The sequence below is a fragment of the Adiantum capillus-veneris genome, chromosome 17 (genome assembly GCF_014529385.1).
Source record: "Adiantum capillus-veneris isolate H3 chromosome 17, ASM1452938v2, whole genome shotgun sequence".
NCBI classification, from domain to species: domain Eukaryota; kingdom Viridiplantae; phylum Streptophyta; class Polypodiopsida; order Polypodiales; family Pteridaceae; genus Adiantum; species Adiantum capillus-veneris.
The window spans coordinates 81,653,294-81,659,293 of record NC_140947.1 but is presented as its reverse complement, the minus strand read 5'-3'; positions in this window follow the sequence as shown (position 1 = coordinate 81,659,293).

The following is a 6,000-nucleotide window of genomic DNA, read 5'->3' as shown; positions in this document are numbered from 1 at the left end:
CCCCCAAAATAGAGCCTTTGCAAACATGCTTAGATGGTGCCTACGGAGGGGGCAATGAGACAAACCATATCGGATTTTTGCAAAGGCATCAAACTAGCAAAATTTAGATGTCCAAAATGTGGATGTCATAGTTTACCATCTAAAATAGCTTTAGAATATGTAACTACTCTGCAAAGTTTTCCACATACTTGTCATAAGAATTGAGCTTGTATAGCCCATGAGACTAGGTACCTAATACCACAATGATATCCTTTAAAGTGAAATCGTGAACAGAACACATGTCATCCACAAACTTTACAATAAGACCGAATCTTGCTAATGTAGAAATAGACAACAGATTCCTTTTTATGCCATGCACAAAAAGTACATTAGATAACATGAAGAAACTGCCATTAACTATAGCCAATACAATAATTTTGACTCCCTCAACTGAGAAGAGGCACTGATGGCACAAATGATAATATTGCCATTGGGGACAACATCAAGAGAAGCGAACAAGCCACGATGAGATGTAACATGCTTCTATAGCACCACTATCAAAACACCTCACATCTGAATATGAAGCCTCCATCATGCACACATCATGGTCCATAGAAGGGTCATATTGAGACTGCACACTAAAAGCCCATTTTGCATCAACAACAAAATTTGCATGTTTTGTAGTGGTTGCATTTGAAGAATATTTAGTTTCTTTCTTATGTGCCTCTCTAGCATTTAGCTTAGAACATTGCTTTATTATATATCAACAACTCTACAATAGCTACAATGCAAATTTTTATTTTCTCTCTCAACAAACTAACTAGATGCATTGCTGTTATGGAAGGAATTTTTCACAGCTGGTTTGCTACCTGAAGAAGGAACATTGGAAGTAGTAGCATTGTTATTGCTACCTCTTCTTTATGCATCAACAAAAGCTTGATCAATAACATGTTGCTTAGTCCTTTTTTTTTTGGCATAGCCTCTTGTAATAGCAAAGTGACCAACCCATCAAACTTAACAATTTTCTCATTGCCCTATGCAACAAGCCTCAAAATAGAAGAAAAAATTTATTACATATGTGGTAATGCATTCAAGACAATTTGCATAAGGGAAAGTTCAAGAATGACTTCACTTGTAGCAATAGGTTTCTCAATGATATCTTTGATTTCAATAAGAAAAATATCAATTTCATATTCCTCATACATGATCTTTGATGCTATTTTTGCCTCATTGCCACGTCGTGCCGCATTGTGGGCACCATTGGAAAATCACAAAATTAGAGTCTTTTGTATACTTTCTCAGGTTTGGTTCAATTTGAAGACTACAATGTTTGCTAGACATGGTCAGAGATGATTAACCAGCTGCTTTGTTTAGGATAACATTGTGTTCGGCACTGTTGTAGTCAAAAAATATACCAAATGTGGTACTCACAGGAAAGAAATGCTCCATGGGATTTCCATCCGGGATGTCATCAATGCATACATTGATCGTAGATAAACCCAGTATAGCTATGGTAGGAAAGTTTCAAGCTATTTTAATCAGATGCCATGAGAGGGATTTTCTCCATATGATTTCAATTATGTTTGGGAGAGTTAATGGCGATTAGAGAAAATTGTTGTGCTAGGCAATGCTTTGGACGATATGGGGAATTTAGAGATGGGATTGACCGCCCAAGAAGGGAATGCAAGAGGTGGCAACCCACAATGGAATGCAAGAGATCGCCATCCAAATGATGTGGGGACGATGCTAAGCAAAAAGCTTTTTTTAAATGGTGAAGCTTAATTTTTTCTAGCTATTATTCTTTTTCAACTTAAGGTGGCAATAGCCATGCAGAAAAAAGTTCTATCTGCAGCGTTACATGGTCAGAGATGATGAACCAGATGCTTTGTTCAGGATAACATTGTGTTTGGCACTGCTGTAGGTACCAAATGTGGTACTCACAAGAAAGAAATGCTCCATGGATTTTCCATCCAGGATGTCATCAATGCATACATTGATTGTAGATAAACTCAGTATAGCTATGGTAGGAAAGCTTCAAGCTACTTTAATTAGATTCCACGAGAGGGATTTCTCCATATGATTTCAATTATGTTTGGGAGAGTTAATGGCGATTGGAGAAACATGTTGTGCTAGGCAATGCTTTGGACGATATGGGGAATTTAGAGATGGGATTGACCGCCCAAGAAGGGAATGCAAGAGGTGGCCACCCACAATGGAATGCAAGAGATTGCCATCCAAATGATGTGGGGACGATGCTAAGCAAAAAGCTTTTTTTTAATGGTGAAGCTTAATTTTTTCCAGCTATTATTCTTTTTCAACTTAAGGTAGCAATAGCCATGCAGAAAAAGGTGCTATCTGCAGAGTTACTGGGTGCATGCAAAGGAGAAAGGAACAGTTGATGGTGCATGGGGGCGGCGCTATTGGTTGTAAGCATGATGAGTTTGAGGCGGCATGGGAAGTCCGAGTGGGGGAATGCAAGTACTGCATGAGGAGGTCAAGGACCATGATAAAAAAAGAGGGGGCGGCAGAGGTTTAGAGGATATACTGTATAGGTAGCACTACAGAAGAAAGGAGAGGGAGGTTGTCAAGGGGGCATAAGGAAAGCATTGCAGGGGGAGAGCACCAATTTTGTGTGTAAGGCATTTGGATGTTGAGCAAGAGGGCTCAAGTGATGCACACAACATTACAGAGGGTCTCAAATTTTATGCAACGATTGTTTGCAAGATGACTGGTGCTCCATGGAAGCGTATGCTCAATGTCTTTGAGTTCGCGTTTGGATGCAAGCCGCAAAGTACGGAGTGAACTCCCATCAGCAAGAGGGATCCAAAGTGTAGCACTGTTTGGAGGGAATGGAGGCCTTTGGGCACTTTAAAAAGGGTCACCAGTTGAAGGGAAACCTGCAAGGTGCAGCATGAGTATACTAGAGAGGCCACTTGGTAGCGCAAGGACTTGTTGTGGCTAAAAATCGAGCTGAGGAGAAACTTTTCAATGGCAGCCCCAACATGCAACGATGGAAAGCTTATATCTACAGAGATGCTGAAGCAAAAGCTCCCCAATAAAGGATTAGGGGTATGAGGGCTAACATCAAGTGGAAGGGGGTGCAAAAGAGTTTATGAGCAAAAGTAAATGGTGGGGTGTCATGAGAGGGGAGCGACCGGCCATGGAAGTGGCTGCCAAGAGTATTGCAGACGGCCAGCCTATAAGCTAATTGGGAAGGGGAGATAAAGTTGAAGGTTTGTAAATTGCAAGGGCAAGGCAAGAGCCCTGCAAGGGTTTAGGGTATAGCCTCTCACACTGGGGAATCTCCCGCCGCTCATTTTCATTAAGCCATGTGCTAATTAATCTCTCATGCTCCCCAAAAAGCTTGGGCTAATAACTCCATGATCCCAAACTCTGAGAGCTTGATCGTCATTAAGCCGTGTCTAATTGCTCCTTCTTTCCCTAATATGTAATCCTTATCTCTATCAAGCTACCATAATCTGATTATCGCTCTTAATCGAGCACCATAACCCAATTTTTGCCCTCAATTGAATCAAATTTTCCTCTATTTCTCTCTTTTAGCTTGATCACTCTCAATTAAGCCCGCAAATTCCTTGTCGCCCTAAATTAAATCGTTTATTTCTCTAAGTATCTCAATTAAACCCGATTACAACCTGTTTATGTCTCATAGCTTGACCTATCTCACAATTAAGCCCGCTCATAGCTGGATTATCTCTCTCTCAAGCTACCATAGCCCGATTATCTTAAGCATCATAAGCCCCGTAGAGCTCTCTCTCCCTCGTGCTCAAGAAGCATAGTTTTTCGACCTATAGCTTGAATTATGATCTTGTAACTAGAAAATCGGATGGGGATACCTCCTACGGATATAAGTTGCATGTGTGAGCTATGCAATGTTGCGAGTCTATTGGGGTTCACTAGAGTGCGTCGCCTATAGAGCACACTTAATGAAAATATTTTCTTTGTACAAGCTATAGGGTTTTGTCAAATTGTGTGCCCCAAGCATATTTATTTATGGTGAATCTTGTCTCTCTCAGCAAGGAGCCCTATGCTCAGCCTGTCCCACTCCAAGAACTTCTTAATTCCCGACAACTTGGTGAATGTGACGTGAAACTTGGGATGAGGTGAGAGGGTGCAAGGATAAGAACAACTCGAACTAGGTGAGAGTAATGAAGATGGAAAACCAAAAAGATGGGATGATTGTAACTCGAAACTATGCAAAGATGCTAGAGCTGGTACAAGGGTATCTCAAGGAGATGAAATCCAAGAAAACACAACAGAAAAGGATAGACGAAGCTATTGACATGGCACTAGATGCTATGTATGAAGAATGGAATGTTTTTTCAGGGTATGATCCCAAAGGTTACCTTGCATGTTACAAAGCAAAGATGACAAGTTGAGGTGTACCCGAGGACCAAATGATTTTGACTTTTGGGCAATTTGTTGCTTCAAATTTCAAAGAACTGTACCAAGAAATAACAAAGTATTTTTCTAGCAATGGAGTGAATTTGCAAACACTTTGATCCATGCAAGTTTTGCGGAACTTGAACTTGAAATTGATTAGCTTACATCCAACAAACCAAGATAATGTGATGATGACTTAATGGATAAATTGAGTGTCTCCACAACGGTGTGGACCCAGCTAGAAGCTCTTCTAGATTTGAGTGATTTGGGGGATGACCAATTGTTGGACAGTGAACACATGGGCATAGTTGGAACTGGGTATAGTAGCTTCGGATTGTATGATGGAAGTAGTGAGCCTAAAAGCTTTCAAAGTAGTGGCCAAAACTCTTTCATGCAACCCAAGGAGATTTTCAAAGACGAATCATGTGAGTATGGATTAACTTGGTTATTTGAAGCTTAGGATGAAGCTGATGTGAAAGATGTCAAAGATCCACCACATGATGTGTGTGAGAAGATGTCTCTGCATGAGAATGTTGAAGAATACATGGTTACAGATGAAAATGTTTTAGGTTAAAAAAAAACTTTTAAGCTTAATTGTGATAGCATTGAAGCTTGTTCACAAATGCTTAATGCTATAGATGTTTTAGTGAGAAATTCAATTGATGTTAGGATCCAAGTTGATTGTTACTGCGTGGTGGGTATAAAAGTGATATCATGCACATGGACTGTCACCCATTTTTTGATTATGACTCATATCTGTGTGACTTTCTATTGGAGGATGGGTATGACTTTGAACAAGCGGGAGTTCGGGTTCCTATGTAAACTCTTGATATTTCAAGTGACGATGATGATCTAAACAGGTAAATAAAAACCATCTTTTGATGCATGGTAATGGAGGGTGTCATGGATGGAGAGTTGCTAGCAAACACAAGACTTCTTATATACATCTTACTGGTGATGATGCTTCTACTGATGAGCTTATAGGGGATTCACAGGTTTCTTTAGATCCTCAAGAGTGCAATCCGCAAGAACCTTGGCTAGAGCAGGCAGATGTAGAGCTTATGAGTCTTTTGGATGATTCCTTTGTGGAGTACGCATGAGTTTGGATGCGTATATGCATAGGTGCGTAGGTGCACTAGCAAGGGAGAGTGTGTAAGGGGGAATTGGGGAAGAAGGAGAAGTTGCACAACACAGTGGGTTAGTGAAGAGGAAAAGTGAGAGAGTGGTCAACTCTCTCACTTTCTCTCCCTATATTGATTAGGAAGAAAATAGTGTAAGGGTGGTTTCCAATGGCCACCTGGCCTACATCCCAACAACCTCCCACTTGAAGGTCATGGTGGCCAATAGTGGCATCAATATAGTTAGTCTATGCAAAGTTGATGAAGCATCACCTAGGCTTCATCCTACACCCATAAGTTCTATGCAATCTGTAAATTGCTCCGAGGCTAGGCTCTTTGTGAAAGCATCTACGGGGTTGTCGTCAGTGTGAACCTTGACAAGCTCAATGTGCTTGCCAGCCAATGCATCTTGTGTGACATGGTATCTGACCTATATGTGTTTCGACTTTAAGTGAAACATCGGATTCTTTGTCAAAGCAATGGTACTCTGACTATCATAATG